This window comes from Meleagris gallopavo, chromosome 4, assembly GCF_905368555.1.
Source record: "Meleagris gallopavo chromosome 4, MGAL_WU_HG_1.1, whole genome shotgun sequence".
Classification (NCBI taxonomy): domain Eukaryota; kingdom Metazoa; phylum Chordata; class Aves; order Galliformes; family Phasianidae; genus Meleagris; species Meleagris gallopavo.
The window spans coordinates 36,084,999-36,100,652 of NC_139407.1; the positions used below are offsets into that span (position 1 = coordinate 36,084,999).

General features: G+C 42.5%; 1 long non-coding RNA gene across 17 annotated transcripts in view; it reads right to left on the reverse strand.

Annotated features, from left to right (window-relative positions):
* Positions 1–14,393, reverse strand: part of LOC116216567 (uncharacterized) — a 488,234-nt gene extending 473,841 nt beyond the window's left edge. For 16 of the 17 annotated variants that reach the window (XR_014883040.1, XR_014883033.1, XR_014883035.1 and 13 more), the window contains exon 1: positions 13,437–14,393. This is a non-coding gene — a long non-coding RNA (uncharacterized LOC116216567). The remainder of the gene's footprint in view (positions 1–13,436) is intronic. The other variant, XR_014883027.1, reaches the window with a different exon arrangement.
* Positions 14,394–15,654: the final 1,261 nt, after the last annotated feature.

Below are 15,654 nucleotides of genomic sequence, written 5' to 3' on the forward strand. Positions count from 1 at the left end.
GAGTTTTAGCCAAAATGAAAATGAACACTCCTCCTTTTCCTAAAATTGCTCAGTGAGAACCTCATGGGGTTTAATTGTTCTCTGCTCAAGCCAAAATTTAAGAGAGGCTGTGGAAACAAAGTCACCTTTGTGTCACTTGTCAGCAGAGTTTTATTACTGTTTCGATCCTGATGGCTGACCAGATAAAAGGAGGAATCCTTTCAAATCATACAATGGATGTAACTTAATAAGTGGTCAACAAAATTGCTGTGAGCAAAGAACTCTACTGCTCCTTTTTTTTTTTTCTTCCTTTCTTCTGTGAGTTATGAGCTTCACATCCCTCGCAGTTCCCTGTACCAGTTCCCACAGGTGGCAGCAGTTCTCAGAGCACACAGCAGTGTGCTGGTGGGTGCCACGACTTCTCTGTCCCAAGTAGCTGCTGCCATACAGCCCAGTCCAAACAATTTTCATGAATGTGTTTGTACTGCTGAATGGGCACTGCTCTCTTAAAAGAAAGTGAACTCCATTTTCCATTTGAATAGCAGGATTTCTAAGCAGAATTTTGCCCTCAGTTTGGGATGGTAGTTTGCAAGAAACCTGGGCACACTACTGCTCTTTTCTCTTGTTGAAAATGGCTCTTCTAGAAAGAGACCAGCTGTTCACCGTTACAGGGGGGCACATTTTCTCTTGAGATCAGTGAGTCCTAAGCCTGAGTAGCTTGGCTTTGGCCTTACATCTTCAACCTGACCTTTTTGTCTGTGCACAGTCAGCCATATAAGTTTTAGCTCCATTTTCCAAAACAAGGCACTTAGAAGGACATGTGTAGCTTACAGCAAGAGAATATGTGACAGTGGAATATTCCTGACCTTAAATTTTGGGCAGATGGTTAAATGTCTACCTGAATCTTGGTCTCATATGGAAAATAAAGATGACTTTCTGAAAAAGATACGTGTTTTCATAGTTAATTTCCATGTAATTAATTCTCTCTTTCCCCTTATGTGTCTCTGTAATACAAAATTACAATGTCTGGTGTCCTGTGAGGAAAATGTCATGACCTGTTTTTTTAGCATCATCTGCAATCTTCCACTCTGAGAAATGAAAAATAAAACCCCTTTTAGACTTATTATTAACAAGAAGAAATGTACTGACAGCCTAGCAGTACGTGTGAATTATAGGAGTGATAGCATGAAGACAAGCACTGAGAGATTTACAGCCAAAACAGAACCGTCCACACAGCCCCAGGGCTCCCGGCTTCCATCCTGATCCAAACACCATCTGCCTTTGCCACGGCTTAGGAGAACAGCTTAGCATCCACTATACTCATAAATATCCTGCCACCTCATAAAACCCTCCCTTAAAAAAAGGCTTCTTAATTTCTAATTGGGCTTCCTTAATCTGGGGGATTTCAGAACCCTGATAAAAATTATTGAGAGCTTGTTTTTGCCAGAGTCTCCATCAGCAGAGAATACTGAATAGCCAACCCTATCGTTTTATTCCAATACCATTCCAGCAAGGAAAAGTTATGAAAGTCTGAAAATAACTGAACTATGTTTCAGAAACAAAAGCCTAAATTACTGAAAAATAAAGTTACCTTGCTTTATGATTGGCAAAAACGGGCCATTGTTGTTTGGAGTTTATGGGAGCAGACTCTCACATCCTCACACCATAGCTGTCTGGGAGGGTAGTTATTAAGATGGAGGCGCACACTGTCTCCTGAATAACTCTAAGCAGAACTGATATCACCACTTCCAACGACAAATGCTTCATCTCTTATCTATGTTATGTCCAGCTCATCAAGCAGCTGCTTCCTGAGCGACAAATCCAGACACCACCATCCCAAAAGGACGCCACTCCCCAATGGGCTCTGCTTCCAAAAGGGGCAATGCTCTCAAATGGATGCCGATTCCAAATGGATGCTGCTTGCAGGGGATCAGCTCCTTCCCCAGCCCTGCTGCTCACTGCACCACTGACTTTGGGGTACATTAATTGCATCCTGTTGGGATGGCAGATGATCATCACTCAAAGTAATTTGCAGCCAAGCCAATTTTTAAATTATTTTGGGAACTATGTTTCTTTGTTCTGTAAATGTTTACCCGCTAAATATCAGATGTGTTAGTTTCTCAGCGTACTGAGAGAAGAATCTGCATATGAATGAAAGGGAAGTAGAGATGGTCTCTGGTATACAGATGCAAATAGAATTGCAAAAGCTTTGGATCCAAACACTTGGAAAACATTATGTTGTTTTCTCCGATTTATCTTGTGTTGTTCTAGCTGCAGAGACAAAAACCTCAAATAATTTCATAATTTTTGATGTCCAGATTTCATGAATTCCAAGGAACATTTGCAGGAACATTTCCCACTCAGCTTCTAATTTGGAGATTATTTGAAGCACATTGAGCAATTTCGTTTTATAGATAGAACGGCCCCTCCAGGAGAATGTGGAAATGAAAAGCAGAGAGGGACACAAACTCAAAAGCTTCAGTTATCAGGTAAAGCCATGGCTTTTCCCAATTTCCGTTTGTGTGGTGAAATGAAGACTTCTACAACAGAGGTACAGGCATGAGAGATATAAAAGTATTTATCATTTTATGTAAGAGACTTTAGTGACTGCACTGGCAAAATTACTCTCCTAACATAAAGAGTTCTCGTACTGAGGCAGATAAATGGCATCAGTGCAGGTTGTGTAATCAGATGAGGTGTCGATCCTTGCTGGAATTCCTCCATTAATTTAAGGTACATTTTGAAGTTCTTCTCAAGGAGAATCACATTGTTCTTTGCCTCTTTTTTTACCCTAGCTTTTGTTTTCCATCTTTTTTAGAATGATTCATAGTAAAGGATCAGCCTAGACCAAAGTGAGGCTATTTAGAGGCTAACTGAAGGCTTTACAGAGCTGTGAAATCAAAGGAGATCAGCAACAGGTGCTCAGAATTACACCCCATGGATTTAACACACTTCATTCCTTCACTGCATTTACAGAAGGTACAAAACCCACAGCCATGCCAGTTCCCAGTCATCTTCCAGAGTTTATGATGTTCAGCCAGAGCTAAGTAGGAGAGTCCCCTGAGCAGGACCAAAACAGTACTCCATTGGGTCATTAGCACAAACTCTATTTCAATCCTATTGCTTCTGAAAGGTAGGGCTCTCTGGTGTCCATGGGAATGTAGGTCCTGCTCCAGAAAGGGAAGAAATGCTTAAGACTGTGTGGGGACGAGAATACAGCTGACATGCGGTCTCTGAGCCACATAACAAGACTGAGAGTGAAGGTTGTTCCCCTTTACTCAGGAGAAATACTGGTTGTTTTTGTTTTTGTTTTGTTTGTTGGTTTGTTTGTTTTTGCATGTTTTTACTATCAAAAATGGACTAATACCACTGCCTGTAAAGCATTGTAGGAAATCTTCCTAGGTCTAGGCAACACATTTTTTTCTTTTCCTTTTTTGTACTCTTCATCTAACTCTTAAGAATATAAAATCTGTACAGAAGATCATTACGCAGAAACACTTAAGAAAGGACATCAGTGCATCTTCTACAGAATGATAAACTAAAGCTTGAAAAGAAATGCAGTAAGATCTCAGTGGCACAGAAGAATATGGGTTAAACCTAACAAAGCTTCCACAGTATCTGATCAGCTCTGATTCAGCCACCATGGGACATCCTCAGAGCAAGAGAACATCAGCAGTGAAAAACAAAATGATACCTTCAAAGTCATAATATTAGTGAGTTTCCAGCCAGCCACTGCTCATGGACATGTACACTGTACATCATGCAGTCTGCAGAGAACAGGAATGCAAACCCCATACAATATCCAGTTTCCATCTGTATTTTGGCAAGGAATTTAGTTTTGGAGAGAGCTGAGCTTTCCATTCTGCTTATGTGTTCCCATCATTCACTGTGCTCCACAGCACCCAGGATGGATATGTGAGACAGCTCCTGGGAGCCAGACCAGCTCAGGGTGAGGTACCCAGAGGTATGTAAAGATCAAAGAAGTTCCATAACCTGTGGAGAATAATAAATGCCAGGATTTCATTCATGGGTGCCCACTTTGCCCCTTCCAGTACAAAAAGGCAGAAGAAGCAGAGGGATCTTACTTCACCATAGCTCTGCAGAAGCTGCCCTTGTGAAGTTAGATGCCTTCTGTCAATTGCTAGGCCAGTCTGAACTCTCGGCAACCCAAACTCAGTCCTCAGTGCATCTCAGCCACTGCTGGATGAATTGGGCTTTTGGCAGTTGACTCCTTAATCTTATTTCAGGTTATTTTTTTCCCCACATGACTAATCTGCAAATGGGTTTTGTTCCCTAATTCCCATAAACTATTTGATGACAAGCAAATTTGTTTCTCTTCGCATCCATTGTTAAGTGACTGTGAACTCACTGCAGATGCCACAAGTTCTTCTGGCCATCACAGATCACGCAATGGTTCCTTCCCACCTGCCTAGTTTTCTATAGTGCAGTTCAAAGATCAACAAAGCAAACTAACGTATTTCATATTTAAATTGGACCGAGAGTTTAAATGCTGTATAGCTGCCTGTGTACTTTGTTATAAATCTCTGTCACTATAGTATGCTTCAGACAATGAATAAACTAGGTTATTCACTCTTTTCATAAAAGTTAGGTAATTTTTCAAAATAGGTGACTTTAAACATGTTTTCTATAATGCAGATCCAAGCGTACTTAGTATTATCCTTCTTTGGGATTGTATTCAAATACAAAGATTGATTCTGATTTAAATCTTAAGGCACACAGACAAAGAAAAGAAAGAAAAAGTAACCTAAGTTAAGCGTTTCAATATGTTCATTACATATATAGAGAGAGAGAAATGAAAAAACATTTTAACAGAAATTTTTGCATCTGCTACACTGGCAACCCACAGGAATTCGTTTTGCAAATATTTATACATTTTATTTTACATTTAGCATGTGTTTTGTAATTATCTGTTAGATAATTTCTGTAAATATTTATTTGTGCAAATAGTGATTCGGTGATCCATTAGGAAAATAAATTGCTGATTTCTCTACCTGTGCAAACACAGTTAAAAAAAAAGTAAAAATTCAAATTCGTATCTCTCTTCAGAGCTGGAACAGTGGAAGAAGACACTTCAACTCTTCCGCTGGGAGTCAGGCACCAGGTCTGGCCAGAGCAATCCCATGTGCTCAGTTCATATGAAACAGCATCCTCTGGTTGGTGATTTCATAGGTTCATCCCTCTGGCCCCATTTATCTTCATAATGCATGACTGAACAACCCATTTGCTCTTTGGAGCCATAATGTCCTCTTCTGTTAGCTCCAAGAAGGATGTTAAGAATTTGGATCACGATCCGGTTGCAAGTGTCCTTAGCAGTTCAGATGACCAGCTTCAGGTTAACAAGCATAACAAATCTGTCAGCTCTTGTTAAAGATTTGTACCAGGGTGGCCTGATGGGTGCTTGCTGTTCCTAGAGCTGTGGGAGCACTTTCACAGGTATTAGCCAGGCTTCTGCCATGGGAAGTGATTTCTGCAATTAGGGCATTCTTGCTTACATGTCCCCAGCTACTACAGAAGAATAATTTGACAGGGTTTCATTATACCACCTGTGGGGCCCTTGACAAGTAAACATGCCATAAAGTGAAAACAGTAGGAAACGTCCTGCAGACAATCCCTTGCTCACTTTGCATTTTTCATTTTTCTAGCTTGCTGCAGAGCAGTAGCCCCTTGCAATAACAAAAAACTGTCATCTTTCTATCACCATTCTGTCAGCTGTCTCCGTGGAATCAAGAATCAGATGAAAAGTACAGCTTTCACTCCCCACTATTGGCATCAGCCTATTTTTGTCTGACAGCAAATCCTCAGATCCTCCATATGGGTTTATTATCCATATCAGAAGTGTCTCCATTTTGTGGGCAATGATTCAGGAGAGCAGGATGTATGTGATGGCACTCCAACAGACAGTGGCAAGCTGGGGAATGAACCGTAAGGTGGTCGGTGCACTGGGCACGTGTCCTCATATATACATATGAATGTTGACTCATGTTTTTGAGAGCTTAATTTCTCTGTGAATAAAGACACTGACTAAACTCACTCACCAGATGTCACTCCCTACTGTCAATCAGATAGTCAGTTTAAATCCCAGCAGTGAGCAATGCCTTTTTTAAAACAACAACAACTCAGAACTCACATAAATCTTAAACAAGCTTAGAAGTTTTGCTCCTGAAAAGACATTTTCCTTTCAGGATATAAAGGGAGGCAATAAGAAAGAAGGAGACAGGCTCTTTAGCAGGGTCTGCTGTGACAGGACAAGGGGAAATGGTTTCAGTCTAAAAGTGGGAAGATTTAGGCTGGAAATGAGGAAGAAATTGTTTTACAATAAGGGTAGTGAAGCAGTGGAAAAGGTTGCCCAGAGACGTGGTGGATGCCCCACACTCAAGGTCAGGCTGGAGGGGTTCTGAGCACCTGATGGAGCTGTAAGTGTCCCTGTGTATTGCAAGGGAGTGGGACTGGATGACCTTTACAGGTCCCTTCCAGCTCAAATGAGTCTATGATTTTGGTCAAATTCATTCTTCATCAGTTGTGCTCTACTCTCACTCTATTTCCACCTTATCTTCCTTCATCATTTGGTCTTTAAGTGTCTTACAGATTCACAAACACACGTCTCTTCTGCAGTTTTTTGGGGTTTTCATTCAGTACATAACTGAGGATGGGATTATTAAGGAAGTACCACTGGAATAGCCCTTGCCCCCCCCCCCCCCCCCCCAAAAAAAAAAAAAAAAAAAGAGTTGTTATTAGTTCTATTAATGACTAAGAGAAAAAAAGTTGCAATAAACAAATAAATGCCACCCAACTAACCCTTTTCCAGTGCCTTTTATTGACTGAGCCCTCCACTGACCTGCAGTGCCACCATCACAGTCAGCTGGAAGAATACTACCCAAACTTCCACAGAGTTTGGAAGTGTAGCATTATCTCTACAAGACCACATCTTCAACAAATTGCCCCAGACAGACCCCAAGATCACTAGGCCCCTGGAGCACACTTATGTTGCATGCATGCTTATGCAGCACAGCTGCAGTACACACAAAACACAGAGAAAAAGCCACAATGTGTGCAATTCCAGTCATCTTGGGAGACCTGTCAAATTGCTCGGGCTTAGAGCTCCAGATTCATCCATCCTGAAGACCTTGTCTACAAGGCAGCTTCTGTGTCAGAGAAAATCTATCTCATGACATTTTATTTTAGAAAGTGCCATCCATCCAGAGTAAATGAACCTTTTCTTTATAATCTACTTGGTTCATCTCCAAGATGTGGCAGAACACCTTGCGCATTGGGATATTATAAAAAAAAAGTCAAAATTTTTTTATTCCCCCATGTGCCTTTGTTGTGAGTGCCACAAGGTTCCATTTCACAGGAAACATGAAATCTGAGGACATCAGCTGTCTTTTTGACTGCTCGTTTTGTAGAAGAGCGATTGAAATTACTCCTGTAATGTGCAAGTGCTGACTATTTTACCTCTTTGTCGTAATCAGAAATTTGACTTTTTTTTTTTTTTCCTTCACGTCCTTCCACCAGGAAGTTTATTTAAGCCATCAGGTTTCAGTCAGGTAGCATAAGGCAGGCAGTCAGGTAGCGTATCTGGTCATTACTTCTCCTAGCTGAGAGTAATGACCAGAAAAGACTCCATGCATCACTGTTTATTATACACCTCATTTACTTTGATACAACGTTAATACTAAACCAAAGTTCAGAGCCTGTACAAGGCACGTTTTCCTAGAGAGGACAGCAAATTTTATTCATCTGAAGTATCTGAGAAGGCGCAGTATAACCTTGGCAGAGCAAGGCAGAAATTTGGCCATCCTGAAAATGTTTAGCTTTCTGTGGACACCAACAGCCAGAAAACACCACAGTTACATTGCTTTAATATACGTGACTGACTTCTTCAAACTGTGACATATCTTATTTATCTCTATCCACTTATTTTCTGCCCATGCTATCCCCTTGCCTTCCTTCACTTAGAACTTTAGATCTTGATTATCTATCATCAAAACTACGGGTCACAAGCAATGTAGAGCAGGATTATTTTTATTTTGTTTGTTTAAGAATAATTAGAAAAACACAATAGATTGTTTCCTCATTAATATAGTGAGATAATAATGAAAAGACTTGAAAGTCACCTGGGCAGGGGAAAGCTACAGACATGTACCATATTACCGAAGATTTAGTAACTTTGTTTGATACTGGGATGCACAGTAGCTTCTAGCAGGAACTTCATGAAGATAGAATCCCTCCTCTCATCATCAAGGAAATAGAGAAAAAGAAAGCTTAAGGAGTACAAAAGGTCACCTAGTCCATCCTCTTGACCCAGACCAAGTTCAGCTGCTACCATGGCACTGAAGAAAGGTGCCTGACCCATTTGTCTTGAATAACTGAAGACAATTGCTGACACCAGAGCCCTGCAAGACTCTGTAGTGTCTTGGTGTCCCTGTCAATATGTAGTATCCTAACCAGACTCTTTCCTGCAGCAAATTAAGCCTATTATTCCTCATTCAACCCTGTGGATCACCCTGGAAGGGACCCTAGGGACAGCCTGCAGGTGGAGGGGCAGAAAGACTGCAGAGGGGAAGGATGGGAGGCATGCAGTGCTGCAGCCCCATAAGCATCCTTGCAGTGGGGCTAGAATAGTAACACACTGCTGCATTTCCAGCTCTTCCACTGCTTGTAGAGTGCAGTGAAACCAATGTTTTTTTCCCACATGGAAAATTTTGTCAGATCCTACATCATGCAGCAACAAAAGTCTGAGGCCAAGAAAGGAGATAAAGAGCTCCACAGAGAGCCAAGGAGAGAATCTTTAAGCCAGTATCTCAGAACAACTTAAGAAAATGGGGCACAACTCAATCTAACACCGTACATGTAGGATTACACTGAGCTATGAGATTTGACATGTGTTGAGGAACATTTTCTGCCTTGTATTTAAGAAGAGGATATTTCATACATTTATCCTTCCTGAAGATGAAAAAGATGCAGTACTCTATATTTCATTTGGATAACATCTGTATTTCTTGAGGGCTTTTCTAAAGCGATACCAGACTTTTGTGCTCTCTAACCTCCTTCCTACAGCATTTTTGTTTGCTTGTTGGCTTTTTGTCTTTGTCACTGAGGATTCTGTATCTATTTGAGTGTCTTCATAAATTGAATATGTCCACAGCAACGGAACTCCAAGAAATGAAAGGCAAAATAACAGGGCTGCAAAAAACATATGCTTAATTTCACAGTCCAGTTCCTCAGTATAGATGACAGAAATGTCTCTCCTGTATCCTCCAGCCTCACAGGCCTCTCGTTCTGCAATTTATACCCATCAGCCCCTCGACATACACTTCTACAGTCCAAGCTTTCAGCCTGAAGCCCATTAAAATGCCAACTGACAATGCAAAATTTATTAAAAGTTTTAAAAAACTTAGTCACCAGTTCCCTGGCATTGTGCATCTTCACTGCAGGTAACAAAAGATCAGGAGCTGAGACTTATTATGCATAGATAGCATCCACACCTAAACACTTTTGAAGCTCTACTTTGCTTCACAAAGTCCCAGTCCATTTCTCTGCTATAATGCAGGAATATCTCCAGCAAGGCCAACAGGAAAGGCTGCACAGGAGAATTAGGCCCTGCATTTTCTCAAAGCTGTTCTTCCTATATGCTGCCTACTCTTCCGAATAGAAACTACCCCCAGGTACCTCAGGCTGTACCTAGGATGTGTTTTAATCTTCTCTGCAATAATTTTTCCTTTTACAGTCAAGTAGCACAATCTGGTATGGGTAAACACCTCACGGTATTAATGACGTTTGAAACAAAAAGCAATGCTAGAGCAAAACTATGCGTTTGCAAACAAAATTAGGAGGAAACATGTCCTGAGGGAATCTCATCTGCCAAAGGAATTGTTGCAAAACAAACAACACTGATATGGCAGGATGGTTTGTACATGGGTTAAACCAAAATAAGAACACAGAACTAAAATCCCTCACTACTGTGACGGTCTGATTCATTTCTGCTGATAAGAGACTTAAGGTGCTGTTTAAGCTATAAAACCTGCAGTGCTGTGCCCCCGTTTTCTGGCTTTACATGCATCTGAAATCTCAGAAGAATGATTATTCATGGCAGATTCTCTCCATTTCACCTCAGAAACCGGGTCTCTCTAAATCCTGGCTGCTGCGATCCAGGCACGGAGCGTGGCTTCTGCCTGAACCTGACCAAGCCCCCACGTGTGGCAGCCCCAGTCCTCACCCTGCCAGATGTGCAGAGCAGCAGTCACCCCACGTTGCTCAGCCTGCAGAGATGGAGCAAGCTGTGTCCATGTCAGCACCCACAGCTGATTCCCTACACTGGAGCAGCTATGTTTTGGTGCAAAATAATAGCTCCTGATGAGGGTGTGTCTAAGAAATAAAGCGTTCACAGGTACTCACAGGTTAAGGAAGGTGGGCTTGTTCAGCTTGGAGAAGGCTCTGAGGAGATATCACTGTGGCCTTCCAGTGCTTGAAGGGTGCTTACAAGAACTGGGATCAACATTTCACATGGTCTAACAGAGATAGGACAAGGGCGAATGACTTTAAACTAAAAGAGGGGAGATTTAGGTTAGGTGTTATGAAGATATTTTTTACTCAGAAGGTGGTGAGGTCCTGGCACAGCTGTCCAGAGGGGTTATGGCTGCCCCATCCCTGGAGGTATTCAGGACCAGGCTGGATGGTACCTTGGGCAGCCTGAGCTGGTGGGGGACAACAAACCCAAAGCAGAGGGTTGGGTTTGTAGGCAGTTTATAAAGTCCCCTCCAACCCACGCCATTCTATGATTGAAGACTTTACCATGAGCAAGGTCCAGCTAAACAGATTTCCTCTTGAGCCTTTAATGTACTGCTCACTTTTTTCTTTTTTAAACTCAGAATCTTTTAGGATTGGAGATTAATGTCGCAGAAAAGCAATTCAACAATGCCAACAGTGCTTTGAACAACCTTCAAAACCGCCATGAGGAGGTTAGGGTATTAATTTATTGGGAGCAAAATATTATTTGCAGCATACAGTGACTTCCAATCTACAGCTCATTTGCATCTTTCCTAAGTAAGGGCATAGGAAAGGAATGCAGGAAAGCCTTGAAACAGAGACCATCCTTCAGTACTTTGGACATGATTTTCCTATCTACTTGATACTGCCTACTCTGTTTTTGCATCCGATGACAAGAGAAAAATACAATGAGAAAATATGCTTGTTTCTCATCTAGGAAGCTGAGAAATTCCTCAACAGAAAAAAAAAAAAGAAGGAAAAAAAAAAAAAGAGGAGGGTGGCTTAACACATACACACCTCTTAGAGTGAGGATCCAGCATAACTAAGGGGTGAGACACAACCCTGTGTACCTTCACACCAACCCTATGGGAGGAGACAGCACCACACCCAGACTAAGACTGAGAGAAATAGGTTTACGTCTGTACATGCAGGAATGGACATGACTCTGCTGAACAAAATAAACCTCTGCCTGGCTACCTTTTTGTATCACATTTCTTTGTCATGGGTAACCTTGCATTTACATCCAGATCTTCTTTTCTGTGTATTTAAAACTGAAAGTGCTCCATAGCTGTAATAGATTAGCAAAACAAGACCCCGTACTCAGCACAATACAAGGGCTGCAATTTCATCTCTGAGACTTGGCTGCTCCACTTGAATTGTGCTTTTGTGCTTCATGGCAGCAACAGAAACATCCGCCTGAATTGCTGCCTTGTACTCAGTCACAGACAGCACTCAGTATTATCTGGCTTTTAGCAAAAAGGCATCTGTGAGCATATCCCTAGCACACCAGGAAGAAAAGCTGGGCAGGGCTGGAGGAGAGAGAAATGTTTTCTTTTTAATTTTGCAGGACTTTGCATTATTTAGACCTAAACTTGCCTTGCAGCAGCCGGGTCTCTCACTGGAAACTACAACGCAACCAAGTATATCTTGGGTCATTGGTGTCTGTCGCAGGGCTGACTCCCACTGAACATTTGGGGTGAAACAGTCTGGAAACAGGAGCAAATAGCATGAGTTTGTGCTACCTAAGGATGGTTGTGCTTCATCCCTCTGGCCTAGAGTTCACCCTGAGCTGGGATTTTTCAGGAGCACCGCCCAGTGAGGATTTCTCAGGCAGCAAAAGGTCTGTTCACCCATTGGAGATGTGGCACTATCCCAGAAACCAGCAAGAGCTGAAGCCAGCAGCTGGAATTCTCGAGGTTTCAAGCTTGTGTAAAAGAGAGTCGCTGTGTATTTCACTGGAAAAATAAATATCATCCTCAACTTTCAGCAGCCTTCAACGCCAAAGTCAGGCATATTAACCATGGTGATTTTTACATCTGTCAGCAAAGGCCTAATTCTGTGAGTCTCAGAGACTCACAGAACACAGTTAATTTGGATATGTGAAATTAATGAGAAAGTCAGTCTTCTGAGTCACAGGTATTCTTTGGTAGAAAGGTAATAAAAACATGGACATAACAGAGAGAGTTCCACTTAAATTATTTGTTCTTATAGTCTATATGGAATTTTATAATTATTTCACAAACATATCAGCTATATAGAAAACATTACTGGCCCCAAGTAGCAGTGACCACAAGGCATTGCATTTGCCAGTAGCAGAACCAAAGCAGCGTTATCACAGCCAACACAGGGACCCAAAGCTGGGGCCGCCTCAAACCTGCAGCACACTGACTCACATAGGGATAGGGATATGGAGAGGGACAGGTCACTGCAGCACTGCTCAAATCCCAGCTGATCAATCTTATTAGATATGTAATATATAGTAAAGGATTCATAATTACATCTAATAATTACATCTAATAAAAACCTCCTGCAAATGAGGAAGTTTCCCAGCTTTGTTTCATTTTTTTTGTGCTTTCTTTTTGTTTGTTTTATGATGCTTTTACTTCTCATTCCCCACATTTTTATTTATTTTATTTTTCACGTATTACGTTTATGCTTTATTTCCTTCTGTCGTGCGTTCTGTTACCGCAGGGCAGGCGGCCGCCGCCAGGTGGCAGCGCAGCCCCGGCAACGGCGGAACAAGCAGGGAAGGAAAGGCAGCAGGTCTGCGTGGAGAGAGCAGCTCTCAAGCGGGATGAAGAGCTGACATTTTTGGGGTCCTCTCGCCCCAGCCTTACCCTCTCCTCCTTTGCAACAAGCTTTGGTTAGGTTTAAACCTTGTAAAATGTCTTTTTATAAGGCAAATTGCACGCATTTCCAAAAACAACCATCCCTCGAAATAGGTAACAGAGATAAAAGTTCCACTTGAAAATATAGACACGGATTGCTTTAACAGTGAAATCCTTTTCCCCAGATCATTTTCAACGCCAGAAATGGCTACAGGTAGCAGGGCGAGAGGGGCCCGGCAAGGCCCGAGCTCCACAGGGATGCCCAAAGCGTTCTTCTCCCGTCACTGCCCCTAGAGGGCCATCCCGGACCCACGCACTAAAATTAAAAAATGACCAACTTACGCTCTCTCCCGGCCAGCTCCTGTCCGCCTGCGTTCGCTGGGCACCATCCTCTGGCCATAACACGGCCCTGAGCCCTCTTTGTGCCGCGTTGCTGGAGAACGGCACCTCCTCCTCTCCTTTGTGCTGAGGTGAGGCAGGATCAGCTGAACCCTGTGTTCCTTCCTGGGAACTAGTCTCTCCTTTCCCAAGACTGACATTTCCTCATAAATACCTTAAACATCAACAAGTTCATTTTTTTTTTTTCATTTTGAGAAACATTTGCTTGCAAGCTCGGGGCAGCTCCGTTTTTGGAAAGCTGTGTGAGGCCGGGACAGGCCCCGCCCTGGCTGAGGGCCGTGTAGAGAGGGCTGAGGTCACAACACCGAGGCCTCGGGATGCTTCTTCCTGCTGGAAAGCTCCCACACGACACATGGGTAAGGAAGCAGCTGTGCCAAAGTCCCCCAGATCACTAGCTTTAAGGCTGTTTATTCACTGGATGGAAGGTTTTGTCAATACTCAGAGTAAAAAGCAAAGGCCACCCAGGTGACCTGCACAGCTGTGTGAAGCAACACCACCCTGACCCAAACGGAAGTCAGGCACGACCTCTTCTGCTTTAGTAATGGCTACGCTGCCACCCAACTCATCTTCTTATATAAGATCTTTTTTGAGACCTCACCTCACCTGCCTCAGATAGCACAAGTTCCCAGCTATTGCCCTTGGATCGTGTGGCCCATTTCACCTCTGGTCACTGGGGATTCCAGGACTTACTTCCTAACAGCTTCTTCCTCACGAAGTCTGGCAGAACTGGGGATTTCACCTCACACCACTAGCCGCTTCACTTCTCTTGCAGGGCTTGGATATTTGCCAAGTAATTGCTCAGCTACTGATCTTGTCTAAAGTTTGTTAAGCATAGACTGAACACAAGCTGTAGCAACCTAATCTCAAAACCCAAGCAGCACAAAAGATGTACTCATTATTCGATACCTCATTGCACAACCTAACATAGAGGCAACGCCCTTTCTTCCTTTTCCCACCTGTGTAACCTCTCTTTGTGGTTAATTTACATATTTAACATCCTAGTTACTGGTGAGGTACAGGTGAACGTCCAGTTAGCAGGAACTTTTCTGGGAGGCCACTATTTATCCAGATTTCTTATGGAGGCCACAGTGAGGTCAAGCATGAGGAAGAAAACACAAATAAAGGCAATAAGCAGAGGGAGAGGGCAGCAGTGTTTCAGTGTTTGTAGGAATATTTGCATTTGGCTCAGCTGAACTGAACAGGGCTGAATTACACATGGTTTCCATGTGCACTGGAGCATTTCAGACGTCTGCAGTGTACTCTGGAGAAAAAATATATTCCTGTTTGGCTTTGTGGGATTTTTCTTCTTAGCTGGACACACACAAACTAAATAAGCACTACACCAGTTTGCTTTGCATGACTGCTATCTTTAAATCAATAATGGTTTCTCTCCCACAGCACGTGACATACCTGTTTGTGGCCCTGTATTGGGCAGTGACTGCACACAATGTTCTTGCAGATCTCCCAGCTTGAGAATCAAGTACTGTGTTGAGCAATTTTTAAACCACACAGAAATGGGAGGCTTAAAAGACCTGTATCTGCACATGCATATCTTCAGTGGAAACTGCAGATGGACCTAAAGCTTTGCCTTCCTTTCATTGAGAGTCATGGTAATTTCAGGTGTATCAGTCTAGTATATCTTTTAAACTGATAGTTTATAGTCAAAGGGTTAAAAGCTTGGGAAATGAATCTAAAAGAAAGTGTCAGAAATGATTTGTTGCTTCTGAATTACTTCAGCCTGAATGATGATATTTTCCTTTTAGTGCGATATGACCAGCAGGGCAACCTCTGGTCATGCTTACACCCATTCTGCAATTTCACCAATGTTCCCAACTATCAGAAGTAAAAAGGGCTCTCTCCATCCTAGCAGTGCTGAGTTTTTGGCAGAGCTGTCCAAAACCCTCCAACACCTCTCCATGAGAGTGGGCTCTGCAGACAATTGCAGTGCTGCTGCCCCAGCTCCTGGATCATCCTCGTCACTCACCCAGTGCTCAGCGGCTCTTGCATGGCACAGGCACAACTGCCTCCTCAGTTCTCACTTTTGATAGGGAAACTGAGCAGTGCGGTGCGAATGTTAATACATTTCATGATAGCATAACTAAATGAGTAAATCACTAATTTTCAGAAATTGTGCATCCTGCAAGGGACTGCACTGAAAGAT